Below are 27,234 nucleotides of genomic sequence, written 5' to 3' on the forward strand. Positions count from 1 at the left end.
TAATATAGTAACATATAGTAATATAGTTTTTGAGGTTGAAAAGAGGCAAATTGCCCATCGTGTTCAACCTGTTTTAAGTTGTGATGATTCTACATACTTGCTGAATAATGTTTTATGACTAGTTAACTACTACAACTCATGTTACCCCCGGATTAACCATGTTGATATTTTAAGTATTATAACCTTGGATAGCTTTTTCATTCAGAAATGTATCCATTCCTTTTTTAAATCCAATTACAGAGTCCGCCATTACCACCTTCCCTGGCAGGGAATTCCACATCCTGATTGCCCTAACAGTGAAGATCATAGTATCTCACCTGGCAGGTAAGTAGGAGTTGGGCTAGAGCTGTGGAGGATTGCTGCTTGGGCACCCCCTGTCAAGTGAAGGAGATCCAACTGAGGCAGCACAAGGGAACTCTCGAAAGAAGAACAAGGCTAGAGGAAGATCTAAGACAAAGAAATCTGACTTTTACCAGAGCTGACCAGAGGAAAGCACAAACACAGTCCCCCACTACCACAAATAATGCAGTCGAGTTTCCCACATTTGGGGAAATCACAGGGGTCAGCATACCCAGAATGCAATGAATGAACCTCACCCTGGGAGAACAATCTTCATGACCAAGGTATCTCCTATGCAAAATAAGTATGATTTGGGATAGGGCTGGGGAGGGCCACTGCTCAGGCACATCTCTGTCAAGTAAAGGAGATTCAACTGAGGCAGCACAAGGGAACTCTCATCTGGGGACAACAACTGCAGGGAGAACACATATTTTCAGATGAACATGGGAGGGCAGAAGGCTGCCTAAAACTGAAGCACCCCCAAACAACGAACCAAATGCAACAACTAGTGCAAGCATTCCTGGGGGAAGGCCTGCTGCAGATGGATTTGCATATGGTGATGTCATCCAAGCAGTGGGTCAAAGTTGGCTTCAACCCTCGTCTGCATATGAAAAGAAAAAAGGGGTGTGCAGGGCATGGCGGCCTTTTGCGGCGCTTGGATGACCCCTAGTTCGCATTAAACACCTCCACCCTCCTTCGGTGTGGGGCTCATGTTGGCTATGCCCCAGCCCCTGAAGCATTCAAGCTGATTTCTTGCAGCAGCTGGGCACTGTAACAGCTCCAGAGCTGCTCTGTAAAGCAAGTAAAAGGGTGTGGGCCCTGCAGCACTACCTGTAGTTTGCATTGTGCGTTGGAAGGCACAAAGTAAGCAGACGGGAGAAGTCAGGATAGTGCACAAGGGTATAGAAGGGAGGGGCTCAAGAAAAAAGAAGTGGAAACAGACAGCAAACTAGGCTGGAGAGAGACCTGAGACAAAGAGATCTGAATTATATGAGAGCCGACCAGGGGAAACACAAATTATGCAGTCAAGTTTCCCACATTTGGGGAAATCGCAGGGGCAGCACACCCAGAGTGCAATGGGTGAGCCTTGCCCTGGGAGAAGCATCTTCATGATCATAGTATCTCACCTGGCAGGTAAGTAGGAGTTGGGCTAGAGCTGGGGAGGGTCGCTGCTCGGGCACCCCCCTGTCAAGTGAAGGAGATCCAACTGAGGCAGCACAAGGGAACTCTCGAAAGAAGAACAAGGCTAGAGGAAGATCTGAGACAAAGAAATCTGACTTTTACCAGAGCTGACCAGAGGAAAGCACAAACACAGTCCCCCACTACCACAAATAATGCAGTTGAGTTTCCCACATTTGGGGAAATCACAGGGGTCAGCATACCCAGAATGCAATGAATGAACCTAACCCTGGGAGAACAATCTTCATGACCATGGTATCTCCTATGCAAAATAAGTATGATTTGGGATAGGGCTGGGGAGGGCCGCTGCTCAGGCACATCTCTGTCAAGTAAAGGAGATTCAACTGAGGCAGCACAAGGGAACTCTCATCTGGGGACAACAACTGCAGGGAGAACACATATTTTCAGATGAACATGGGAGGGCAGAAGGCTGCCTAATACTGAAGCACCCCCAAACAACAAACCAAATGCAACAACTAGTGCAAGCATTCCTGGGGGAAGGCCTGCAGCAGATGGATTTGAATATGGTGATGTCATCCAAGCAGTGGGTCAAAGTTGGCTTCAACCCTCGTCTGCATATGAAAAGAATAAAGGGGTGTGCAGGGCATGGCGGCCTTTTGCGGCGCTTGGATGACCCCTAGTTCGCATTAAACACCTCCACCCTCCTTCGGTGTGGGGCTCATGTTGGCTATGCCCCAGCCCCTGAAGCATTCAAGCTGATTTCTTGCAGCAGCTGGGCACTGTAACAGCTCCAGAGCTGCTCTGTAAAGCAAGTAAAAGGGTGTGGGCCCTGCAGCACTACCTGTAGTTTGTATTGTGCGTTGGAAGGCACAAAGTAAGCAGACGGGAGAAGTCAGGATAGTGCACAAGGGTATAGAAGGGAGGGGCTCAAGAAAAAAGAAGTGGAAACAGACAGCAAACTAGGCTGGAGAGAGACCTGAGACAAAGAGATCTGAATTATATGAGAGCCGACCAGGGGAAACACAAATTATGCAGTCAAGTTTCCCACATTTGGGGAAATCGCAGGGGCAGCACACCCAGAGTGCAATGGGTGAGCCTTGCCCTGGGAGAAGCATCTTCATGATCATAGTATCTCACCTGGCAGGTAAGTAGGAGTTGGGCTAGAGCTGGGGAGGGTCGCTGCTCGGGCACCCCCCTGTCAAGTGAAGGAGATCCAACTGAGGCAGCACAAGGGAACTCTCGAAAGAAGAACAAGGCTAGAGGAAGATCTGAGACAAAGAAATCTGACTTTTACCAGAGCTGACCAGAGGAAAGCACAAACACAGTCCCCCACTACCACAAATAATCCAGTTGAGTTTCCCACATTTGGGGAAATCACAGGGGTCAGCATACCCAGAATGCAATGAATTAACCTAACCCTGGGAGAACAATCTTCATGACCATGGTATCTCCTATGCAAAATAAGTATGATTTGGGATAGGGCTGGGGAGGGCCGCTGCTCAGGCACATCTCTGTCAAGTAAAGGAGATTCAACTGAGGCAGCACAAGGGAACTCTCATCTGGGGACAACAACTGCAGGGAGAACACATATTTTCAGATGAACATGGGAGGGCAGAAGGCTGCCTAATACTGAAGCACCCCCAAACAACAAACCAAATGCAACAACTAGTGCAAGCATTCCTGGGGGAAGGCCTGCCGCAGATGGATTTGCATATGGTGATGTCATCCAAGCAGTGGGTCAAAGTTGGTTCAAACACCTTTGCAAAGTTCTATAAGTTTGATACCCTGGCTGAGGAGGACCTCCTGTTTGCTCAATCGGTGCTGCAAAGTCATCCGCACTCTCCTGCCCGTTTGGGAGCTTTGGTATAATCCCCATGGTCCTTTCGGAGTCCCCAGCATCCTCTAGGACGTAAGAGAAAATAAGATTTTAAACCTACCGGTAAATCTTTTTCTCGTAGTCCGTAGAGGATGCTGGGTGCCCGTCCCAAGTGCGGTCTACTTCTGCAAGACTTGTATATAGTTATTGCTTACATAAGGGTTATATGTTAGTTTTCATCGGTCTTGGACTGATGCTATGTTGTTTTCATACTGTTAACTGGGTAGTATATCACAAGTTATACGGTGTGATTGGTGTGGCTGGTATGAATCTTGACCTTGGATTAACAAAAATCCTTTCCTCGTACTGTCCGTCTCCTCTGGGCACAGTTTCTCTAACTGAGGTATGGAGGAGGGGCATAGAGGGAGGAGCCAGTGCACACCCAGATCTAAAGTCTTTCTTAAAGTGCCCATGTCTGCTGCGGAGCCCGTCTATCCCCCATGGTCCTTACGGAGTCCCCATCATCCTCTACGGACTACGAGAAAAAAAAATTACCGGTAGGTTTAAAATGTTATTTTTTTCTCTGCAACCCACTGCTAAATTGTGCTTCCTAGCTGTTTTTTATAAAATCACTTAATTAAATCTAACTCTGATTACGTCAGAGAAGGCCAGGTACCCTACACCATAAGAGGGGGTTTGAAATTTTGACTTGTCTACTTAAAGATCACCAAAATCTGATGACAAGGTCAATTACATCCCTGGGTGGGATTGAACCACCAACCTTTTGGTTAATAGCCCATGTAAGTGCAAGAAATCCTGAAGCACTCACTCATCATGGGAAAGTACCAATGTGTTTCTTACAAAAATTCTCCAGATTATTGACTTTTTAAAGTTTTTCTAGGAAACGTTCTAGATGAATGCTTATTAGCCTTTGTCAGTATTGACTTTCGCAAGGTGTCTCTGTGGCGCAATCGGTTAGCATGTTTGGCTATTAACCAAAAGGTTGGTGGTTCAATCCCACCCAGGGATGTAATTGACCTTGTAATCAGATTTTGGTGATCTTTAAGTAGACAAGTCAAAATTTCAAAAACCTCCCTTATGGTGTAGGGTACCTGGCCTTCTCTGATGTAATCAGAGTTAGATTTGATTAAGTGATTTTATAAAAAAACAGCTAGGAAGCACAATTTAGCAGTGAGTTGCAGAGAAAAAAAATTATGCTGGCAGAAAAGTCCAATTGAGTGATTAAACAGCTCTTCATTTTCTGATTTTATGTTTATGCTAACAAATTTGCTCTCTGAAAAGTGTCCACAAAGCCAAGTCTCTGATTAACACCTTTGTAGGAATGGTTTTTCACCTATTACTGAATTAAACTTGCTTCATTGGAAAGGCATCAAAGATGCATCCTCATTTCAATGTCTACTGAAATAATACAGGTTGACACCAGGAAACGTCACTGCATCCTTGCTGCTTCCTCATGGGGAAGTCTGTTTAATGTGAAAACAAGGTGATATCTAATCAGCACACAGGTAAGGAATTAAGAAAATCTTTCTTTATGGGTGAAGATGTTTCTCACAAATTGTTGTCCCAATGCATCATTGAAATTCAAGATGGAAGATGATTTTCATATATCACTTGTACATTTTGCATTGCTCTTCTGGTGACAATGTAGTTTGTTTTTGTCAATTACCATTTCAGTAATAGGGTAAAGAAAATTAAGAGGATTTTTTAAAGAAAACAATGCTGTCAATATACTATTAAAACAAATTAAAATGATAAAAGTTATTGTACTTTAAGTAAAAATAAAAGTGCCAAAATATCAATCCCAGTTTTTGATTACTTTAATTATAAAAAAAAAATGCACATAGCAGAGGATAGTTTCGATCAATCGACCTCTGGGTTATGGGCCCAGCATGCTTCCATTGCACTACTCTGCTGCTCATGGAAGTGTCAGAGATCCTGAAGACTAAATTGATTAAAGGCCTAAAAGTACTGGACTATAAGGAAAGACTTACTAGGCTGAATATTTATACACTAGAAAAGAGGTGCCTAAGAGGAGATATTATTAATATCTTCAAATATGTAAAGATACATAACAAAGAGTTATCAGAGGAATTATTTATTAAAAGAACACGTGGTCACTCGCTGCGACTGGAGGAAAGTTCAGAACGCAATGGAGGAAAGGGTTCTTCACTGTTAGGGCAATCAGGATGTGGAATTCCCTGCCAGGGAAGGTGGTAATGGCGGACTCTGTAATTGGATTTAAAAAAGGAATGGATACATTTCTGAATGAAAAAGCTATCCAAGGTTATAATACTTAAAATATCAACATGGTTAATCCGGGGGTAACATGAGTTATAGTAGCTAACTAGTCATAAAACATTATTCAGCAAGTATGTAGAATCATCACAACTTAAAACAGGTTGAACACGATGGGCAATTTGCCTCTATTCAACCTCAAAAACTATGTTACTATATTACTATGTTATTGTAGTATACAGAACACCACAATGCAATGAGCAGTGATAGTGAGCACTGATGAGGATACTAGAACTGACACTGAGCAGCAAGATGCAGCACTGGACTATTAGTAATGTACTGTAGTATGCTGAGCAACACAATGCAGCACAAGACAATGAACAGTGATACTGAGCACTGATGAGGATACTACTGAGAACTGACACTGAGCAGGAGAGACACACTACTAGTATTACTGAGCAGCAATAAGTAACCACTGATACTGAGCACTGATATTGAGATTTCCACTGAGAGAACATAGCCACGTCCTCTCCGCTCTCTCTTCAATGCACGAGTAAAAATGGCAGCAACGCGCAGCTCTTTATATGGAATCCGAATCTCGCGAGAATCCGACAGCGAGATGATGACATTTTCCCTTGTTCAGGTTTTCCGAGTCAGGCGGGAACAACCGAGCCTGCCTCGGACCAGTGTAAACCACGTGGAGTTCGTGGGGAATTCGGTTCTCGGAGAACCGAACCCGCTCCTCTCTACCTTATACCCTATCAATTTTTTTATTTTCAATCTAAGCCCCTGCAGTTTTCTGTAAGCATCTGCTTCGCTATGATGATCAACAAGTCACAAGGGCAAACACTCAGGGTTTGAGGCGTAGATCTTAGGACCAGCTGCTACAAGCATGGCAGAGGTGTCACTATCACTGGTGACACCCAGAGAGGTGGCGAGGGAGATTGTAATGCAGTGCGCGCAGATAAGCAGTGCAATGGTAAAAAGGAGGCATGGTTTCATAGGTAGGGGCGTGGCCTGGTGGCCTGAATCTACATTTTGTTGCTCCGGGTGTCCCGGGGGTTGGGGGCTGCACCCGGGGACTAGTGTGTGAGCGGTGCTGGCTCCTGCAAAGTGACAGGGCATGGCCACCCAGCATGACGCCTCCCTTCTTGACCATGCTGTAATTGCAGTCGCACTGCAGTTCAGCGTGATCATAAAAAATGGTGTAGGCTCCTGCTGGTGCAGACTGTATGTGCGCGCAGGAAGCCGCCACCATTTTTGTGATCACAGCGGCTGAATGTGATGTCATACAGTCGCTGTGACCACGCCCCCTGTGTCTCCTCCGTTGCAGACCCCATTTTGAAGCCTTGCCCCCGCACCGCTCCATCCCTGACTTGGAAATGGAGTGTTGCTGACCCACCTCTCCCCCCCTTCCCCGCCCCGATTGACAGGCAGAGGCGATCACATTCTCTGCGGGGTGCCGCAGAAAATGCAGGCACATGCGTATGCTCTTAGCAATTTTTGCAGTTGGATCGCTTATTGTGATTGCAATCCAACCTGAATCAGGCCCTATTACCTATCACAATGCGCTGCGGGCAGTACAAAATTGGGTTAATATAGGAGAAAACCCCCCAGACCTGTGCTCCTTAACTGTACCTGGTGGCTAGTGGAGCGGCTGCCCAGTAATCAGTGTCCACCGCAGTGCGCACACGGCCCACCCCCTACGGCCTCGCTCCCCTTCAGCAGCGGCCTCGTGATCCGGAAGGGTGGTGTGTGTGTGACTGACCTTAGGATGAAACCGGAGCCTCCGCTGCAGTGACCCAGCAACCAGGGCACGGGAGTATACAGCGCCGCTGGGAGTGATGAAGCTGCAGTAAAGATGTCTATTAGACCTAGCCTGCTGCAGCCCTTGTAGATTCTCATAAAACAAGTTCTTCTTTTCTTGTCAAAATTAATAGCTAAGAATAGGCTGCCTGAGGCAGGCCCCTGTTAATTGGCCTGCTACTGAAGGCACCAACTACAAACTGAGCTCCCTGTTCATGGAAGCGGGGTTATAGAGGAGAATGCACTGAGCTTCTTGGGAACAGTCAAAAGCTTTGAGCCGGTTGGTGCCTCAGATCAAGATCCTACTCTACACCCCAATGTGAATCCTTGTGGAGTCCAGTGTACCCCACAGAAGAAATTAATGTGTCACACCCATTGGCAGCAACCTTAGAATAGCTGCTGACGGGCACAATTGAGAAAGGAAGGGGGGGGGGACATTTGAATCCAGCACATAGATGCAATTCAAATATGTAATTCGTACCTTCCTATTTTAAAATATAATGGATGAACCTCACCCTGTGAGAACAATCTTCATGATCAAGAGATCTCATATGCAAAATAAATATGAGTTGGGATAGGGCTGGGGAGGGCTGCTCGGGCAGCACCTCCCCCGTCAAGTTAAGGAGATTCAACTGAGGAAGCACAAGGGAACTCTCGTCTGGGGACAACAACTGCAGGGAGACCACATCTTTTCAGATGAACATGGGAGGGCGGAAGGCTGCCTAATACTGAAGCACCATATGCAACAACTAGTACAAGCATTCCTGGGGGAAGGTCTGCAGCAGACGGATTTGCATACGGTGATGTTATCCAAGCAGTGGGCCAAAGTTGACTGGAACCCTCATCTGCATATGAAAAGAGAAAAGGGGCATGCAGGGCATGGCGGCCTTTTGCAGTGCTTGGATGACCCCTAGTTCACATTAAACACCCCCACCCTCCTTTGGTGTGGGGCTCATGTTGGCCATGCCCCATCCCCTGAAGCATTCAAGCTGATTTCTTGCAGCAGCTGGGCACTGTAACAGCTCCAGAGCTGTTCTGTAAGGCAAGTAAAAGGGTGTGGGCCCTGCAGCACCACCTGTAGTTCGCATTGTGCGTTGGAAGGCACAAAGTAAGCAGACGGGAGGAGAAGTCAGGATAGTGCGCAAGGGCATTCTTTTCTCTTAGTCCGTAGAGGATGCTGGGGTCACATTAAGAACCATGGGGTATAGACGGGATCCGCAAGAGACATGGGCACTTTAAGACTTTCAAAGGGTGTGAACTGGCTCCTCCCTCTATGCCCCTCCTCCAGACTCCAGTTATAGGAACTGTGCCCAGGGAGACGGACATTTCGAGGAAAGGATTTATTGTTAAACTAAGGTGAGCATCTTACCAGCTCACACCTTAAACATGCCGCAGAACGTGGCATTCAACAGAACACAAGCCAACGGCATGAACAATTGCAGCAAAAAGCTGACCAGAACCATAACACAACATGTGTATAACCACAAGTAATAACTGCAGACACAGTATGGACTGGGACGGGTGCCCAGCATCCTCTACAGACTAAGAGAAAAGGATTTACCGGTAGGTATTAAAATCCTATTTTCTCATACGACCTAGAGGATGCTGGGGTCACATTAAGAACCATGGGGTTATACCAAAGCTCTTGAACGGGTGGGAGAGTGCGTACGACTCTGCAGCACCGAATGACCCAACTTAAGGTTATCATCAGCCAAGGTATCAAACTTGTAAAACTTAGCAAAAGTGTTTACTAAATAGCTGCTCGTCAAAGTTGCAATGCCGAGACTCCCCGACCAGCTGCCAAGGATGAACCCACCTTTCTAGTAGAATGGGTCTTCACCTACTTCAGTAACGGCAATCCTGCCGTGGAACGAGCATGCTGAATCTTACCACAGATCCAGCGCATAATGGTCTGCATGGAAGCAGGACACCAAATCCTGTTGGGAGCATACAGGACAAACAGAGCCTCTGTTTTCCTAATCTGAACCGTTCTGGTGACATACATTTTCAAAGTTCTGACCACAGCCAGAGACTTTGACTCAACGAAGGTGTCAGTGGCCAAAGGCACCATGTGGAAAGATGAACCACCTTCGGCAGAAATTGTTGACGTGTCCTCAATTCTGCTCTATCTTCATGAAAGATCAAATAAAGGCTCTTGTGATACTGCATGGTTTGTACTGTTTTCCATGTGCTCCCAGACCTTTAAGCAAGTAGCATGGTCAAGAAAGTTCTGTTTGAAAAGAAACAACATTTACTGTCATTGTTATGCAAATAAACTTACATTAAAGCTAACAAGAAAGCACACTCGTTCTGTCTTTAAACTGATAAAAGAAACCCCAATAATATGGGGCATGCAAAAATTGAGATAAAACTCAGTTTTGCTCCTCTCCACGGAAATCTTTAATAAAAGGCGAAATATTTGTTAGTTCTGAAGAGAAACCAGAGCATGACCAAGATTCCACCTGTCGCCTGAGTGCCATGCCAGCAGTTCTCATTCAGCTGAAAGTGAGCACCCAATTTGAATGAAAGAAAGCAGATTTCTCACCAGGCTTCCCCTTGCTATAAACATGGTTTGTACTCTTTTCCATGTGCTCCCAGATCTTTCAAGCAATTAGTGTGGTCAAGAAAGTTCTGTTTGAAAAGAAACAAACATTTACTGTCATTTCTATGCAAATGAGCTTACATTAAAGCACACTCGTTCTATCTTTAAACCGATAAAATAAAACCCCAATAAGATGGGGCATGCAAAAATTGAGATAAAACTCAGTTTTGCTCCTCTCCACGGAAATCTTTAGTAAAAGGCGAAAGATTTGTTCGTTCTGAAGAGAAACCAGAACATGACCAAGATTCCACCTGTCGCCTGAGTGCCATGCCAGCAGTCCTCATTCAGCTCAAAGTGAGCACCCAATTTGAAAGAAAGAAAGCAGATTTCTCACCAGGCTTCCCCTTGCTATAAACATGGTTTGTACTCTTTTCCATGTGCTCCCAGATCTTTCAAGCAATTAGTATAGTCAAGAAAGTTCTGTTTGAAAAGAAACAAACATTTACTGTCATTTCTATGCAAATGAGCTTACATTAAAGCACACTCGTTCTATCTTTAAACCGATAAAAGAAACCCCAATAAGACGGAGCATGCAAAAATTGAGATAAAACTCAGTTTTGCTCCTCTCCACGGAAATCTTTAGTAAAAGGCGAAAGATCTGTTCGTTTTGAAGAGAAACCAGAGCATGACCAAGATTCCACCTGTCGCCTGAGTGCCATGCCAGCAATCCTCATTCAGCTCAAAGTGAGCACCCAATTTGAAAGAAAGAAAGCAGATTTCTCACCAGGCTTCCCCTTGCTATAAACATGGTTTGTACTCTTTTCCATGTGCTCCCAGATCTTTCAAGCAATTAGTGTGGTCAAGAAAGTTCTGTTTGAAAAGAAACAAACATTTACTGTCATTTCTATGCAAATGAGCTTACATTAAAGCACACTCGTTCTATCTTTAAACCGATAAAATAAAATCCCAATAAGATGGGGCATGCAAAAATTGAGATAAAACTCAGTTTTGCTCCTCTCCACGGAAATCTTTAGTAAAAGGCGAAAGATTTGTTCGTTCTGAAGAGAAACCAGAACATGACCAAGATTCCACCTGTCGCCTGAGTGCCATGCCAGCAGTCCTCATTCAGCTCAAAGTGAGCACCCAATTTGAAAGAAAGAAAGCAGATTTCTCACCAGGCTTCCCCTTGCTATAAACATGGTTTGTACTCTTTTCCATGTGCTCCCAGATCTTTCAAGCATTTAGTATAGTCAAGAAAGTTCTGTTTGAAAAGAAACAAACATTTACTGTCATTTCTATGCAAATGAGCTTACATTAAAGCACACTCGTTCTATCTTTAAACCGATAAAAGAAACCCCAATAAGACGGAGCATGCAAAAATTGAGATAAAACTCAGTTTTGCTCCTCTCCACGGAAATCTTTAGTAAAAGGCGAAAGATCTGTTTGTTTTGAAGAGAAACCAGAGTATGACCAAGATTCCACCTGTCGCCTGAGTGCCATGCCAGCAGTCCTCATTCAGCGCAAAGTGAGCACCCAATTTGAAAGAAAGAAAGCAGATTTCTCACCAGGCTTCCCCTTGCTATAAGCATGGTTTGTACTCTTTTCCATGTGCTCCCAGATCTTTCAAGCAATTAGAATGGTCAAGAAAGTTCTGCTTGAAAAGAAACAGACATTTATAGTCATTGTTATGCAAATAAACTTACATTAAAGCTAACAAGAAACTGATAAAAGAAACCCCAATAATATGGGGCATGCAAAAATTGAGATAAAACTCAGTTTTGCTCCACTCCACAGAAATCTTTAATAAAAGGCGAAAGATTTGTTCGTTCTGAAGAGAAACCAGAGCATGACCAAGATTCCACCTGTCGCCTAAATGCTGTGCCAGCAGTCCTCATTCAGATCAAAGTGAGCGCCCAACTTGAAAGTAAGCAGATTTCTCACCTGGCTTCTCCTTGCTATAAGCATGGTTTGTACTGTATTCCATGTGCTCCCAGATCTTTCAAGCAAGTAGCATGGTCAAGAAAGTTCTGTTTGAAAAGAAACAAACATTTACTGTCATTTCTATGCAAATGAGCTTACATTAAAGCACACTCATTCTATCTTTAAACCGATAAAAGAAACCCCAAAAAGATGGGGCATGCAAAAATTGAGATAAAACTCGGTTTTGCTCCTCTCCACGGAAATCTTTAGTAAAAGGCGAAAGATTTGTTCGTTCTGAAGAGAAACCAGAGCATGACCAAGATTTTTATCTGAAAATATGTGTTCTCCCTGCAGTTGTTGTCCCCAGATGAGAGTTCCCTTGTGCTGCCTCAGTTGAATCTCCTTTACTTGACAGAGATGTGCCTGAGCAGCGGCCCTCCCCAGCCCTATCCCAAATCATACTTATTTTGCATAGGAGATACCATGGTCATGAAGATTGTTCTCCCAGGGTGAGGTTCATTCATTGCATTCTGGGTATGCTGACCCCTGTGATTTTCCCAAATGTGGGAAACTCGCTTTTATACCCTTGTGCACTATCCTGACTTCTCCTCCTGTCTGCTTACTTTGTGCCTTCCAATGCACAATGCAAACTACAGGTAGTGCTGCAGGGCCCACACCCTTTTACTTGCCTTACAGAGCAGCTCTGGAGCTGATACAGTGCCAAGCTGCTGCAAGAAATCAGCTTGAATGCTTCAGGGGATGGGGCATGGCCAACATGAGCCCCACACCGAAGGAGGGTGGGGGTGTTTAATGCGAACTAAGGGTCATCCAAGCGCCGCAAAAGGCCGCCATGCCCTGCATACCCCTTTTCTCTTTTCATATGCAGATGAGGGTTCCAGCCAACTTTGGCCCTCTGCTTGGATGACATCACCGTATGCAAATCCGTCTTCTGCAGAACTTCCCCCAGGAATGCTTGCACTAGTTGTTGCATTTGGTTTGTTGTTTGGGGGTGCTTCAGTATTAGGCAGCCTTCTGCCCTCCCATGTTCATCTGAAAATATGTGTTCTCCCTGCAGTTGTTGTCCCCAGATGAGAGTTCCCTTGTGCTGCCTCAGTTGAATCTCCTTTACTTGACAGAGATGTGCATGAGCAGCGGCCCTCCCCAGCCCTATCCCAAATCATACTTATTTTGCATAGGAGATACCATGGTCATGAAGATTGTTCTCCCAGGGTGAGGTTCATTCATTGCATTTTGGGTATGCTGACCCCTGTGATTTACCCAAATGTGGGAAACTCGACTGCATTATTTGTGGTAGTGGGGGACTGTGTTTGTGCTTTCCTCTGGTCAGCTCTGTTAAAACTCAGATTTCTTTGTCTCAGATTTTCCTCTAGCCTTGTTCTTCTTTCGAGAGTTCCCTTGTGCTGCCTCAGGTGGATCTCCTTCACTTGACAGGGGGGTGCCCGAGCAGCGACCCTCCCCAGCTCTAGCCCAACTCCTACTTACCTGCCAGGTGAGATACTATGATCAGGAAGGTGCTTCTCCCAGGGCAAGGCTCACCCATTGCACTCTGGGTGTGCTGCTCCTACGATTTCCCCAAATGTGGGACACTTGACTGCATAATTTGTGTTTCCTCTGGTCGGCTCTCGTATAATTCAGATCTCTTTGTCTCAGGTCTTTCTCCAGCCTAGTTTGCTGTCTGTTTCCACTTCTTTTATCTTGAGCCCCTCCCTTCTATACCCTTGTGCACTATCCTGACTTCTCCTCCCGTCTGCTTACTTTGTGCCTTCCAATGCACAATGCAAACTACAGGTAGTGCTGCAGGGCCCACACAATCTTTTACTTGCCTTAAAGAGCAGCTCTGGAGCTGTTACAGTGCCCTGCTGCTGCAAGAAATCAGCTTGAATGCTTCAGGGGATGGGGCATGGCCAACATGAGCCCCACACCAAAGGTGGGTGGGGGTGTTTAATGCGAACTAGGGGTAATCCAAGCACCGCAAAAGGCCGCCATGCCCTGCACGCCCCTTTTCTCTTTTCATATGCAGATGAGGGTTGAAGCCAACTTTGACCCACTGCTTGGATGACATCACCATATGCAAATCCATCTGCTGCAGGCCTTGCCCCAGGAATGCTTGCACTAGTTGTTGCATTTGGTTTGTTGTTTGGGGGTGCTTCAGTATTAGGCAGCCTTCTGCCCTCCCATGTTCATCTGAAAATATGTGTTCTCCCTGCAGTTGTTGTCCCCAGATGAGAGTTCCCTTGTGCTGCCTCAGTTGAATCTCCTTTACTTGACAGAGATGTGCCTGAGCAGCGGCCCTCCCCGCCCTATCCCAAATCATACTTATTTTGCATAGGAGACACCATGGTCATGAAGATTGTTCACCCAGGGTGAGGTTCATTCATTGCATTCTGGGTATGCTGACCCCTGTGATTTCCCCAAATGTGGGAAACTCGCCTGCATTTTTTGTGGTAGTGGGGGACTGTGTTTGTGTTTTCCTCTGGTCAGCTCTGGTAAAAGTCAGATTTCTTTGTCTCATATATTCCTCTAGCCTTGTTCTTCTTTCGAGAGTTCCCTTGTGCTGCCTCAGTTGGATCTCCTTCACTTGACAGGGGGGTGCCCGAGCAGTGACCCTCCCCAGCTCTAGCCCAACTCCTACTTACCTGCCAGGTGAGATACTATGATCATGAAGGTGCTTCTCCCAGGGCAAGGCTCACCCATTGCACTCTGGGTGTGCAGTTCCTGTGATTTCCCCAAATGTGGGAAACTTGATTGCATAATTTGTGTTTCCCCTGGTCGGCTCTCGTATAATTCAGATCTCTTTGTCTCAGGTCTCTCTCCAGCCTAGTTTGCTGTCTGTTTCCACTTCTCTTTTCTGGAGCCACTCCCTTCTATGCCCTTGCGCACTATCCTGACTTCTCCCGTCTGCTTACTTTGTGCCTTCCAACGCACAATGCGAACTACAGGTGGTGCTGCAGGGCCCACACCCTTTTAGTTGCCTTACAGAGCAGCTCTGGAGCTGTTACAGTGCCCAGCTGCTGCAAGAAATCAGCTTGAATGCTTCAGGGGCTGGGGCATAGCCAACATGAGCCCCACACCAAAGGAGGGTGGGGGTGTTTAATGCGAACTAGGGGTCATCCAAGCACCGCAAAAGGCCGCCATGCCCTGCATGCCCCTTTTCTCTTTTCATATGCAGATGAGGGTTCCAGCCAACTTTGGCCCACTGCTTGGATGACATCACCGTATGCAAATCCGTCTGCTGCAGACCTTCCCCCAGGAATGCTTGTACTAGTTGTTGCATATGGTTTGATATTTGATGGTGCTTCAGTATTAGGCAGCCTTCCGCCCTCCCATGTTCATCTGAAAAGATGTGGTCTCCCTGCAGTTGTTGTCCCCAGACGAGAGTTCCCTTGTGCTTCCTCAGTTGAATCTCCTTAACTTGATGGGGGAGGGGCTGCCCGAGCAGCCACCCTCCCCAGCCCTATCCCAACTCATACTTATTTTGCATATGAGATCTCTTGATCATGAAGATTGTTCTCACAGGGTGAAGTTCATCCATTATATTTTAAAATAGGAAGGTACAAATTACATATTTGAATTGCATCTATGTGCTGGATTCAAATGTCCCCCCCCCCCCCTTCCTTTCTCAATTGTGCCCATCAGCAGCTATTCTAAGGTTGCTGCCAATGGGTGTGACACATTAATTTCTTCTGTGGGGTACACAGGACTCCACAAGGATTCACATTGGGGTGTAGAGTAGGATCTTGATCTGAGGCACCAACCGACTCAAAGCTTTTGACTGTTCCCAAGATGCTCAGCGCATCCTCCTCTATAACCCCGCTTCCATGAACAGGGAGCTCAGTTTGTAGTTGGTGCCTTCAGTAGCAGGCCACTTAACAGGGGCCTGCCTCAGGAAGCCAATTCTTAGCTATTCATTTTGACAAGAAAAGAAGAACTTGTTTTATGAGAATCTACAAGGGCTGCAGCAGGCTAGGTCTAATAGACATCTTTACTGCAGCTTCATCACTCCCAGCGGCGCTGTATACTCCCGTGCCCTGGTTGCTGGGTCACTGCAGCGGAGGCTCCGGTTTCTTCCTAAGGTCAGTCACACACACACCGCCCTTCCGGATCACGAGGCCGCTGATGAAGGGGAGCGTGGCCGTAGGGGGTGGACCGTGTGCGCACTGGCGTGGACACTGATTACTGGGCAGCCGCTCCACTAGCCACCAGGTACAGTTAAGGAGCACAGGTCTGGGGGTTTTTCTCCTATATTAAACCAATTTTGTACTGCCCGCAGCGCATTGTGATAGGTAATAGGGCCTGATTCAGGTTGGATTGCAATCACAATAAGTGATCCAACTGCAAAAATTGCTAAGAGCATACGCATGTGCCTGCATTTTCTGCGGCACCCCGCAGAGAATGCGATCGCCTCTGCCTGTCAATCGGGGCAGGGGGGGAGAGGGGGGTCAGCAACACTCCATTTCCATGTCAGGGATGGAGCGGTGCGGGGGCAAGGCTTCAAAATGGGGTCTGCAATGGAGGAGACACAGGGGGCGTGGTCACAGCAGCTGTATGACATCACATTCAGCCGCTGTGATCACAAAAATGGTGGCGGCTTCCTGCGCGCACATACAGTCTGCACCAGCAGGAGGCTACACCATTTTTTATGATCACGCTGAACTGCAGTGCGACTGCAATTACAGCATGGTCAAGAAGGGAGGCGTCATGCTGGGTGGCCATAAGAGATGAGCGGGTTCGGTTCCTCGGAATCCGAACCCGCCCGAACTTCACCCTTTTTTGCTCGGGTCCGAGCAGACTCGGATCCTCTCGCCTTGCTCGGTTAACCCGAGCGCGCCCGAACGTCATCATCCCGCTGTCGGATTCTCACGAGACTTGGATTCTATATAAGGAGCCGCGCGTCGCCGCCATTTTCACACGTGCATTGAGATTGATAGGGAGAGGACGTGGCTGGCGTCCTCTCCGTTTAGATTAGAAGATAGAGACGAGTGACATTTGATTTACTACTAATTTGGGGAGCAGTTGAACTTGTCAGGAGTACTCAGTAGTGCAGAGTTTTGCTGATAGTGACCACCAGTTTTATTATTTATAATCCGTTCTCTGCCTGAAAAAAAACGATACACATACCATATCTGTGCTCAGCCTCAGTGTGCTGCATGATATATCATCTATGTATATCTGACTGTGCTGAGTGCTCACTGCTCACACAGCTTAATTGTGGGGGAGACTGGGGAGCAGTTATAGCAGGAGTACAGTGCACACTTTTGCTGCCAGTGTGACCACCAGTATATTGTCTGCCTGAAAAAGTTAAACACTCCTGTGGTGTTTTTTTTTTATTCTATAAATGCATTCTGCTGACAGTGTCCAGCAGGTCCGTCATACATATATTATATAAATATTTACCTGCAGTAGTGTTATATTTTTTTTTTCATCTTTATCATCTCTATATTAGCAGACGCAGTACGGTAGTCCACGGCTGTGGCTATCTCTGTGTCGTCAGTGCTCGTCCATAATTGTATACCTACCTACCTGTGGTGGGTTTTTTTTTTCTATCTTCTTCATACTAGTAGTTTAGGAGTCTACTGACAGTGTCCACCAGGTCCATCATTATATTATATACCTACAGTAGTAATATATTTATTATATTATCTATACTAGCAGACGCAGTACGGTAGTCCACGGCTGTGGCTATCTCTGTGTCGTCAGTGCTCATCCATAATTGTATACCTAACTACCTGTGGTGGGGTTTTTTTTTTATCTTCTTCATACTAGTAGTTTAGCAGTCTGCTGACAGTGTCCACCAGGTCCGTCATTATATTATATACCTACAGTAGTAATATATTTATTATATTATCTATACTAGCAGATGCAGTACGGTAGTCCACGGCTGTACCTACCTCTGTGTCGTCAGTGCTCGTCCATAATTGTATACCTACCTGTGGTGGGGTTTTTTTTTCTATCTTCTTCATACTAGTAGTTTAGGAGTCTGCTGACAGTGTCCACCAGGTCCGTCATTATATTATATACCTACAGTAGTAATATATTTAGTATATTATCTATACTAGCAGACGCAGTACGGTAGCCCACGGCTGTACCTACCTCTGTGTCGTCACTCGTCCATAATTGTATACCTAACTGTGGTGGTTTTTTTTTTCTATCTTCTTCATACTAGTAGTTTAGCAGTCTGCTGACAGTGTCCACCAGGTCCGTCATTATATTATATATACCTACAGTAGTTATATATATTTTTTTTTATATCATTAATTATCATCTCTATACTAGCAGACGCAGTACGGTAGGCCACGGCTGTGGCTATCTCTGTGTCGTCAGTGCTCGTCCATAATTGTATACCTACCTACCTGTGGTGGAAGTTTTTTTCTATCTTCTTCATACTAGTAGTTTAGCAGTCTGCTGACAGTGTCCACCAGGTCCGTCATTATATTATATATACCTACAGTAGTTATATATATATTTTTTTTTATATCATTAATTATCATCTCTATACTAGCAGACGCAGTACGGTAGTCCACGGCTGTAGCTACCTCTGTGTCGTCAGTCACTCGTCATCCATAAGTATACTAGTATCCATCCATCTCCATTGTTTACCTGAGGTGCCTTTTAGTTGTGCCTATTAAAATATGGAGAACAAAAATGTTGAGGTTCCAAAAATAGGGAAAGATCAAGATCCACTTCCACCTCGTGCTGAAGCTGCTGCCACTAGTCATGGCCGAGACGATGAAATTCCATCAACGTCGTCTGCCAAGGCCGATGCCCAATGTCATAGTACAGAGCATGTAAAATCCAAAACACAAAAGATCAGTAAAAAAATGACTCAAAAATCTAAATAAAAATCGTCGGAGGAGAAGCGTAAACTTGCCAATATGCCATTTACCACACGGAGTGGCAAGGAACGGCTGAGGCCCTGGCCTATGTTCATGGCTAGTGGTTCAGCTTCACATGAGGATGGAAGCACTCAGTCTCTCTCTAGAAAAATGAAAAGACTTAAGCTGGCAAAAGCACAGCAAAGAACTGTGCGTTCTTCAAAATCACAAATCCACAAGGAGAGTCCAATTGTGTCGGTTGCGATGCCTGACCTTCCCAACACTGGACGTGAAGAGCATGCACCTTCCACCATTTGCACGCCCCCTGCAAGTGCTGGAAGGAGCACCCGCAGTCCAGTTCCTGATAGTCAGATTGAAGATGTCAGTGTTGAAGTACACCAGGATGAGGAGAATATGGGTGTTGCTGGCGCTGGGGAGGAAATTGACAAGGAGGATTCTGATGGTGAGGTGGTTTGTTTAAGTCAGGCACCCGGCGAGACACCTGTTGTCCGTGGGAGGAATATGGCCATTGACATGCCTGGTGAAAATACCAAAAAAATCAGCTCTTCGGTGTGGAAGTATTTCAACAGAAATGCGGACAACAGGTGTCAAGCCGTGTGTTGCCTTTGTCAAGCTGTAATAAGTAGGGGTAAGGACGTTAACCACCTCGGAACATCCTCCCTTATACGTCACCTGCAGCGCATTCATCATAAGTCAGTGACAAGTTCAAAAACTTTGGGCGACAGCGGAAGCAGTCCACTGACCAGTAAATCCCTTCCTCTTGTAACCAAGCTCACGCAAACCACCCCACCAACTCCCTCAGTGTCAATTTCCTCCTTCCCCAGGAATGCCAATAGTCCTGCAGGCCATGTCACTGGCAATTCTGACGAGTTCTCTCCTGCCTGGGATTCCTCCGATGCATCCTTGAGTGTAACGCCTACTGCTGCTGGCGCTGCTGTTGTTGCTGCTGGGAGTCGATGGTCATCCCAGAGGGGAAGTCGTAAGACCACTTTTACTACTTCCAACAAGCAATTGACTGTCCAACAGTCCTTTGCGAGGAAGATGAAATATCACAGCAGTCATCCTGCTGCAAAGCGGATAACTGAGGCCTTGGCATCCTGGGCAGTGAGAAACGTGGTTCCGGTATCCATCATTACTTCAGAGCCAACTATAGACTTGATTGAGGTACTGTGTCCCCGGTACCAAATACTATCTAGGTTCCATTTCTCTAGGCAGGCGATACCGAAAATGTACACAGACCTCAGAAAAAGACTCACCAGTGTCCTAAAAAATGCAGTTGTACCCAATGTCCACTTAACCACGGACATGTGGACAAGTGGAGCAGGGCAGACTCAGGACTATATGACTGTGACAGCCCACTGGGTAGATGTATTGACTCCCGCCGCAAGAACAGCAGCGGCGGCACCAGTAGCAGCATCTCGCAAACGCCAACTCTTTCCTAGGCAGGCTACGCTTTGTATCACCGCTTTCCAGAATACGCACACAGATGAAAACCTCTTACGGCAACTGAGGAAGATCATCACAGAATGGCTTACCCCAATTGGACTCTCCTGTGGATTTGTGGCATCGGACAACGCCAGCAATATTGTGCGTGCATTATATCTGGGCAAATTCCAGCACGTCCCATGTTTTGCACATACCTTGAATTTGGTGGTGCAGAATTATTTAAAAAACGACAGGGACGTGCAAGAGATGCTGTCGGTGGCCACAAGAATTGCGGGACACTTTCGGCGTACAGGCACCACGTACAGAAGACTGGAGCAACACCAAAAACGCCTGAACCTGCCCTGCCATCATCTGAAGCAAGAAGTGGAAACGAGGTGGAATTCAACCCTCTATATGCTTCAGAGGATGGAGGAGCAGCAAAAGGCCATTCAAGCCTATACATCTGACCACGATATAGGAGGTGGAATGCACCTGTCTCAAGCGCAGTGGAGAATGATTTCAACGTTGTGCAAGGTTCTGCAACCTTTTGAACTTGCCACACGTGAAGTCAGTTCAGACACTGCCAGCCTGAGTCAGGTCATTCCCGTCATCAGGCTTTTGCAGAAGAAGCTGGAGACATTGAAGGAGGAGCTAAGACAGAGCGATTCCGCTAGGCATGTGGGACTTGTGGATGGAGCCCTTCATTCGCTTAACCAGGATTCACGGGTGGTCAATCTGTTGAAATCAGAGCACTACATTTTGGCCACCGTGCTCGATCCTAGATTTAAAACCTACGTTGTATCTCTCTTTCCGGCAGACACAAGTCTGCAGGGGTTCAAAGACCTGCTGGTGAGAAAATTATCAAGTCAAGCGGAACTTGATCGGTCAACAGCTCCTCCTTCACATTCTCCCGCAATTGGGGGTGCGAGGAAAAGGCTCAGAATTCCGAGCCCACCCGCTGGCGGTGATGCAGGGCAGTCTGGAGCGACTGCTGATGCTGACATCTGGTCCGGACTGAAGGACCTGCCAACGATTACGGACATGTCGTCTACTGTCACTGCATATGATTCTCTCACCATTGAAAGAATGGTGGAGGATTATATGAGTGACCGCATCCAAGTAGGCACGTCAGACAGTCCGTACGTATACTGGCAGGAAAAAGAGGCAATTTGGAGGCCCTTGCACAAACTGGCTTTATTCTACCTAAGTTGCCCTCCCACAAGTGTGTACTCCGAAAGAGTGTTTAGTGCCGCCGCTCACCTTGTCAGCAATCGGCGTACGAGGTTACTTCCAGAAAATGTGGAGAAGATGATGTTCATTAAAATGAATTATAATCAATTGCTCCGTGGAGACATTGACCAGCAGCAATTGCCTCCACAAAGTATACAGGGAGCTGAGATGGTGGATTCCAGTGGGGACGAATTGATAATCTGTGAGGAGGGGGATGTACACGGTGATGAATCGGAGGATGATGATGAGGTGGACATCTTGCCTCTATAGAGCCAGTTTGTGCAAGGAGAGATTTATTGCTTCTTTTTTGGTGGGGGTCCAAACCAACCCGTCATTTCAGTCACAGTCGTGTGGCAGACCCTGTCACTGAAATGATGGGTTGGTTAAAGTGTGCATGTCCTGTTTATACAACATAAGGGTGGGTGGGAGGGCCCAAGGCAATTCCACCTTGCACCTCTTTTTTCTTTTATTTTTCTTTGCGTCATGTGCTGTTTGGGGAGTGTTTTTTGGAAGGGCCATCCTGCGTGACACTGCAGTGCCACTCCTAGATGGGCCAGGTGTTTGTGTCGGCCACTTGGGTCGCTGAGCTTAGTCACACAGCTACCTCATTGCGCCTCTTTTTTTCTTTGCGTCATGTGCTGTTTGGGGAGTGTTTTTTGGAAGGGCCATCCTGCGTGACACTGCAGTGACACTCCTAGATGGGCCAGGTGTTTGTGTCGTCCACTTGGGTCGCTGAGCTTAGTCACACAGCTACCTCATTGCGCCACTTTTTTTCTTTGCGTCATGTGCTGTTTGGGGAGTGTTTTTTGGAAGGGCCATCCTGCGTGACACTGCAGTGCCACTCCTAGATGGGCCAGGTGTTTGTGTCGGCCACTTGGGTCGCTGAGCTTAGTCACACAGCTACCTCATTGCGCCTCTTTTTTTCTTTGCGTCATGTGCTGTTTGGGGAGTGTTTTTGGAAGGGCCATCCTGCGTGACACTGCAGTGCCACTCCTAGATGGGCCAGGTGTTTGTGTCGGCCACTTGGGTCGCTGAGCTTAGTCACACAGCTACCTCATTGCGCCTCTTTTTTTCTTTGCGTCATGTGCTGTTTGGGGAGTGTTTTTTGGAAGGGCCATCCTGCGTGACACTGCAGTGCCACTCCTAGATGGGCCAGGTGTTTGTGTCGGCCACTTGGGTCGCTGAGCTTAGTCACACAGCTACCTCATTGCGCCTCTTTTTTTTTTGCGTCATGTGCTGTTTGGGGAGTGTTTTTTGGAAGGGCCATCATGCGTGACACTGCAGTGCCACTCCTAGATGGGCCAGGTGTTTGTGTCGGCCACTTGGGTCACTGAGCTTAGTCATCCAGCGACCTCGGTGCAAATTTTAGGACTAAAAATAATATTGTGAGGTGTGAGGTGTTAAGAATAGACTGAAAATTAGTGGAAATTATGGTTATTGAGGTTAATAATACTTTGGGATCAAAATGACTCCCAAATTCTATGATTTAAGCTGTTTTTTAGGGTTTTTTGAAAAAAACACCCGAATCCAAAACACACCCGAATCCGACAAAAAAAATTCGGTGAGGTTTAGCCAAAACGCGTTCAAACCCAAAACACGGCCGCGGAACCGAACCCAAAACCAAAACACAAAACCCGAAAAATTTCCGGTGCACATCTCTAGTGGCCATGCCATGTCACTGTGCAGGAGCCAGCACCGCTCACACACTAGTCCCCGGTGCAGCCCCCAACCCCCGGGACACCCGGAGCAACAAAATGTAGATTCAGGCCACCAGGCCACGCCCCTACCTATGAAACCATGCCTCCTTTTTACCATTGCGCTGCTTATCTGCGCGCACTGCATTACAATCTCCCTCGCCACCTCTCTGGGTGTCACCAGTGATAGTGACACCTCTGCCATGCTTGTAGCAGCTGGTCCTAAGATCTACGCCTCAAGCTCTGAGTGTTTGCCCTTGTGACTTGTTGATCATCATAGCAAAGCAGATGCTTACAGAAAACTGCAGGGGCTTAGATTGAAAATAAAAAAAATTGATGGGTATAAGGTAGAGAGGAGCGGGTTCGGTTCTCCGAGAACCGAATTCCCCACGAACCCCACGAACTCCTCCTCCGAGGCAGGCTCGGTTGTTCCCGCCTGACTCGGAAAACCTGAACAAGGGAAAATGTCATCATCCCGCTGTCGGATTCTCGCGAGATTCGGATTCCATATAAAGAGCTGCGCGTTGCCGCCATTTTTACTCGTGCATTGAAGAGAGAGCGGAGAGGACGTGGCTATGTTCTCTCAGTGGAAATCTCAATATCAGTGCTCAGTATCAGTGGATACTTATTGCTGCTCAGTAATACTAGTAGTGTGTCTCTCCTGCTCAGTGTCAGTTCTCAGTAGTATCCTCATCAGTGCTCAGTATCACTGCTCATTGTCTTGTGCTGCATTGTTGTGCTCAGCATACTACAGTACATTACTAATAGTCCAGTGCTGCATCTTGCTGCTCAGTGTCAGTTCTAGTATCCTCATCAGTGCTCACTATCACTGCTCATTGCATTGTGGTGTTCTGTATACTACAGTAACATAGTAATATAGTAACATATAGTAACATAGTTTTTGAGGTTGAATAGAGGCAAATTGCCCATCGTGTTCAACCTGTTTTAAGTTGTGATGATTCTACATACTTGCTGAATAATGTTTTATGACTAGTTAGCTACTACAACTCATGTTACCCCCGGATTAACCATGTTGATATTTTAAGTATTATAACCTTGGATAGCTTTTTCATTCAGAAATGTATCCATTCCTTTTTTAAATCCAATTACAGAGTCCGCCATTACCACCTTCCCTGGCAGGGAATTCCACATCCTGATTGCCCTAACAGTGAAGATCATAGTATCTCACCTGGCAGGTAAGTAGGAGTTGGGCCAGAGCTGTGGAGGATTGCTGCTCGGGCACCCCCTGTCAAATGAAGGAGATCCAACTGAGGCAGCACAAGGGAACTCTCGAAAGAAGAACAAGGCTAGAGGAAGATCTGAGACAAAGAAATCTGACTTTTACCAGAGCTGACCAGAGGAAAGCACAAACACAGTCCCCCACTACCACAAATAATGCAGTCGAGTTTCCCACATTTGGGGAAATCACAGGGGTCAGCATACCCAGAATGCAATGAATGAACCTCACCCTGGGAGAACAATCTTCATGACCATGGTATCGCCTATGCAAAATAAGTATGATTTGGGATAGGGCTGGGGAGGGCCGCTGCTCAGGCACATCTCTGTCAAGTAAAGGAGATTCAAATGAGGCAGCACAAGGGAACTCTCATCTGGGGACAACAACTGCAGGGAGAACACATATTTTCAGATGAACATGGGAGGGCAGAAGGCTGCCTAATACTGAAGCACCCCCAAACAACAAACCAAATGCAACAACTAGTACAAGCATTCCTGGGGGAAGTTCTGCAGAAGACGGATTTGCATACGGTGATGTCATCCAAGCAGTGGGCCAAAGTTGGCTGGATCCCTCATCTGCATATGAAAAGAGAAAAGGGGTATGCAGGGCATGGCGGCCTTTTGCGGCGCTTGGATGACCCTTAGTTCGCATTAAACACCCCCACCCTCCTTCGGTGTGGGGCTCATGTTGACAATGCCCCAGCCCCTGAAGCATTCAAGCTGATTTCTTACAGCAGCTTGGCACTGTAACAGCTCCAGAGCTGCTCTGTAAGGCAAGTAAAAGGGTGTGTAGTTTGCATTGTGCATTGGAAGGCACAAAGTAAGCAGACAGGAGGAGAAGTCAGGATAGTGCACAAGGGTATAAAAGGGAGGGGCTCAAGAAAAAAGAAGTGGAAACAGACAGCAAACTAGGCTGGAGAGAGACCTGAGACAAAGAGATCTGAATTATACGAGAGCCGACCAGGGGAAACACAAATTATGCAGTCAAGTTTCCCACATTTGGGGAAATCGCAGGGGCAGCACACCCAGAGTGCAATGGGTGAGCCTTGCCCTGGAAGAAGCACCTTCATGATCATAGTATCTCACCTGGCAGGTAAGTAGGAGTTGGGCTTGAGCTGGGGAGGGTCGCTGCTCGGGCACCCCCCTGTCAAGTGAAGGAGATCCAACTGAGGCAGCACAAGGGAACTCTCGAAAGAAGAACAAGGCTAGAGGAAGATCTGAAACAAAGAAATCTGACTTTTACCAGAGCTGACCAGAGGAAAACACAAACACAGTCCCCCACTACCACAAATAATGCAGTCGAGTTACCCACATTTGGGGAAATCACAGGGGTCAGCATACCCAGAATGCAATGAATGAACCTCACCCTGGGAGAATAATCTTCATGACCATGGTATCTCATATGCAAAATAAGTATGATTTGGGATAGGGCTGGGGAGGGCCGCTGCTCAGGCACATCTCTGTCAAGTAAAGGAGATTCAACTGAGGCAGCACAAGGGAACTCTCATCTGGGGACAACAACTGCAGGGAGAACACATATTTTCAGATGAACATGGGAGGGCAGAAGGCTGCCTAATACTGAAGCACCCCCAAACAACAAACCAAATGCAACAACTAGTGCAAGCATTCCTGGGGGAAGGCCTGCCGCAGATGGATTTGCATATGGTCATGTCATCCAAGCAGTGGGTCAAAGTTGGCTTCAACCCTCGTCTGCATATGAAAAGAGAAAAGGGGCGTGCAGGGCATGGCGGCCTTTTGCGGTGCTTGGATGACACTTAGTTTGCATGAAACACCCCCACCCTCCTTCGGTGTGGGTCTCATGTTGGCCATGCCCCAGCCCCTGAAGCATTCAAGCTGATTTCTTGCAGCAGCTTGGCACTGTAACAGCTCCAGAGCTGCTCTGTAAGGCAAGTAAAAGGGTGTGGGCCCTGCAGCACTACCTGTAGTTTGCATTGTGCATTGGAAGGCACAAAGTAAGCAGACAGGAGGAGAAGTCAGGATAGTGCACAAGGGTATAAAAGGGAGGGGCTCAAGAAAAAAGAAGTGGAAACAGACAGCAAACTAGGCTGTAGAGAGACCTGAGACAAAGAGATCTGAATTATACGAGAGCCGACCAGGGGAAACACAAATTCTGCAGTCAAGTTTCCCACATTTGGGGAAATCGCAGGGGCAGCACACCCAGAGTGCAATGGGTGAGCCTTGCCCTGGGAGAAGCACCTTCATGATCATAGTATCTCACCTGGCAGGTAAGTAGGAGTTGGGCTAGAGCTGGGGAGGGTCGCTGCTCGGGCACCCCCCTGTCAAGTGAAGGAGATCCAACTGAGGCAGCACAAGGGAACTCTCGAAAGAAGAACAAGGCTAGAGGAAGATCTGAGACAAAGAAATCTGACTTTTACCAGAGCTGACCAGAGGAAAACACAAACACAGTCCCCCACTACAACAAATAATGCAGTCGAGTTTCCCACATTTGGGGAAATCACAGGGGTCAGCATACCCAGAATGCAATGAATGAACCTCACCCTGGGAGAACAATCTTCATGACCATGGTATCTCCTATGCAAAATAAGTATGATTTGGTATAGGGCTGGGGAGGGCCGCTGCTCAGGCACATCTCTGTCAAGTAAAGGAGATTCAACTGAGGCAGCACAAGGGAACTCTCATCTGGGGACAACAACTGCAGGGAGAACACATATTTTCAGATGAACATGGGAGGGCAGAAGGCTGCCTAATACTGAAGCACCCCCAAACAACAAACCAAATGCAACAACTAGTGCAAGCATTCCTGGGGGAAGGCCTGCAGCAGATGGATTTGCATATGGTGATGTCATCCAAGCAGTGGGTCAAAGTTGGCTTCAACCCTCGTCTGCATATGAAAAGAGAAAAGGGGCGTGCAGGGCATGGCGGCCTTTTGCGGCGCTTGGATGACCCCTAGTTCGCATTAAACACCTCCACCCTCCTTCGGTGTGGGGCTCATGT

At 46.8% G+C, this 27,234-nt stretch overlaps 19 non-coding genes and 3 pseudogenes across 19 annotated transcripts; 5 read left to right on the forward strand and 17 right to left on the reverse strand.

The window, feature by feature from the left end:
- Positions 1 to 483: 483 nt before the first annotated feature.
- On the reverse strand, positions 484 to 647 carry LOC135018773 (U1 spliceosomal RNA). Its single transcript, XR_010216407.1, has one exon. It is a non-coding gene; the product is annotated as a U1 spliceosomal RNA (small nuclear RNA).
- A 692-nt stretch (positions 648 to 1,339) lies between these two features.
- Positions 1,340 to 1,481, reverse strand: LOC135018955 (U1 spliceosomal RNA; annotated as a pseudogene).
- Positions 1,482 to 1,633: 152 nt separating this feature from the next.
- On the reverse strand, positions 1,634 to 1,797 carry LOC135019040 (U1 spliceosomal RNA). The gene has a single exon (XR_010216649.1). It is a non-coding gene; the product is annotated as a U1 spliceosomal RNA (small nuclear RNA).
- A 692-nt stretch (positions 1,798 to 2,489) lies between these two features.
- LOC135018956 (U1 spliceosomal RNA) lies at positions 2,490 to 2,631 on the reverse strand (annotated as a pseudogene).
- Positions 2,632 to 2,783: 152 nt separating this feature from the next.
- Positions 2,784 to 2,947, reverse strand: LOC135018811 (U1 spliceosomal RNA). Its single transcript, XR_010216445.1, has one exon. It is a non-coding gene; the product is annotated as a U1 spliceosomal RNA (small nuclear RNA).
- Positions 2,948 to 9,689: 6,742 nt separating this feature from the next.
- Positions 9,690 to 9,805, reverse strand: LOC135019110 (U5 spliceosomal RNA). Its single transcript, XR_010216709.1, has one exon. It is a non-coding gene; the product is annotated as a U5 spliceosomal RNA (small nuclear RNA).
- A 275-nt stretch (positions 9,806 to 10,080) lies between these two features.
- On the reverse strand, positions 10,081 to 10,196 carry LOC135019070 (U5 spliceosomal RNA). The gene has a single exon (XR_010216670.1). It is a non-coding gene; the product is annotated as a U5 spliceosomal RNA (small nuclear RNA).
- A 274-nt stretch (positions 10,197 to 10,470) lies between these two features.
- LOC135019086 (U5 spliceosomal RNA) lies at positions 10,471 to 10,586 on the reverse strand. The gene has a single exon (XR_010216686.1). It is a non-coding gene; the product is annotated as a U5 spliceosomal RNA (small nuclear RNA).
- Positions 10,587 to 10,861: 275 nt separating this feature from the next.
- Positions 10,862 to 10,977, reverse strand: LOC135019078 (U5 spliceosomal RNA). Its single transcript, XR_010216678.1, has one exon. It is a non-coding gene; the product is annotated as a U5 spliceosomal RNA (small nuclear RNA).
- Positions 10,978 to 11,251: 274 nt separating this feature from the next.
- Positions 11,252 to 11,367, reverse strand: LOC135019088 (U5 spliceosomal RNA). The gene has a single exon (XR_010216688.1). It is a non-coding gene; the product is annotated as a U5 spliceosomal RNA (small nuclear RNA).
- Positions 11,368 to 11,631: 264 nt separating this feature from the next.
- LOC135019096 (U5 spliceosomal RNA) lies at positions 11,632 to 11,747 on the reverse strand. Its single transcript, XR_010216695.1, has one exon. It is a non-coding gene; the product is annotated as a U5 spliceosomal RNA (small nuclear RNA).
- Positions 11,748 to 12,017: 270 nt separating this feature from the next.
- On the reverse strand, positions 12,018 to 12,133 carry LOC135019063 (U5 spliceosomal RNA). The gene has a single exon (XR_010216664.1). It is a non-coding gene; the product is annotated as a U5 spliceosomal RNA (small nuclear RNA).
- A 144-nt stretch (positions 12,134 to 12,277) lies between these two features.
- LOC135019055 (U1 spliceosomal RNA) lies at positions 12,278 to 12,405 on the forward strand (annotated as a pseudogene).
- Positions 12,406 to 12,998: 593 nt separating this feature from the next.
- Positions 12,999 to 13,162, forward strand: LOC135018810 (U1 spliceosomal RNA). The gene has a single exon (XR_010216444.1). It is a non-coding gene; the product is annotated as a U1 spliceosomal RNA (small nuclear RNA).
- Positions 13,163 to 13,314: 152 nt separating this feature from the next.
- LOC135018942 (U1 spliceosomal RNA) lies at positions 13,315 to 13,477 on the forward strand. The gene has a single exon (XR_010216569.1). It is a non-coding gene; the product is annotated as a U1 spliceosomal RNA (small nuclear RNA).
- Positions 13,478 to 14,152: 675 nt separating this feature from the next.
- LOC135018855 (U1 spliceosomal RNA) lies at positions 14,153 to 14,316 on the forward strand. The gene has a single exon (XR_010216487.1). It is a non-coding gene; the product is annotated as a U1 spliceosomal RNA (small nuclear RNA).
- A 152-nt stretch (positions 14,317 to 14,468) lies between these two features.
- On the forward strand, positions 14,469 to 14,631 carry LOC135019025 (U1 spliceosomal RNA). Its single transcript, XR_010216639.1, has one exon. It is a non-coding gene; the product is annotated as a U1 spliceosomal RNA (small nuclear RNA).
- Positions 14,632 to 24,377: 9,746 nt separating this feature from the next.
- LOC135018781 (U1 spliceosomal RNA) lies at positions 24,378 to 24,541 on the reverse strand. The gene has a single exon (XR_010216415.1). It is a non-coding gene; the product is annotated as a U1 spliceosomal RNA (small nuclear RNA).
- A 655-nt stretch (positions 24,542 to 25,196) lies between these two features.
- Positions 25,197 to 25,359, reverse strand: LOC135018972 (U1 spliceosomal RNA). Its single transcript, XR_010216592.1, has one exon. It is a non-coding gene; the product is annotated as a U1 spliceosomal RNA (small nuclear RNA).
- A 152-nt stretch (positions 25,360 to 25,511) lies between these two features.
- On the reverse strand, positions 25,512 to 25,675 carry LOC135018864 (U1 spliceosomal RNA). The gene has a single exon (XR_010216496.1). It is a non-coding gene; the product is annotated as a U1 spliceosomal RNA (small nuclear RNA).
- Positions 25,676 to 26,349: 674 nt separating this feature from the next.
- LOC135018977 (U1 spliceosomal RNA) lies at positions 26,350 to 26,512 on the reverse strand. Its single transcript, XR_010216597.1, has one exon. It is a non-coding gene; the product is annotated as a U1 spliceosomal RNA (small nuclear RNA).
- Positions 26,513 to 26,664: 152 nt separating this feature from the next.
- Positions 26,665 to 26,828, reverse strand: LOC135018792 (U1 spliceosomal RNA). Its single transcript, XR_010216426.1, has one exon. It is a non-coding gene; the product is annotated as a U1 spliceosomal RNA (small nuclear RNA).
- Between the last annotated feature and the right edge of the window lie 406 nt (positions 26,829 to 27,234).

The sequence above is a fragment of the Pseudophryne corroboree genome, unplaced genomic scaffold, assembly GCF_028390025.1.
Source record: "Pseudophryne corroboree isolate aPseCor3 unplaced genomic scaffold, aPseCor3.hap2 scaffold_330, whole genome shotgun sequence".
Classification (NCBI taxonomy): domain Eukaryota; kingdom Metazoa; phylum Chordata; class Amphibia; order Anura; family Myobatrachidae; genus Pseudophryne; species Pseudophryne corroboree.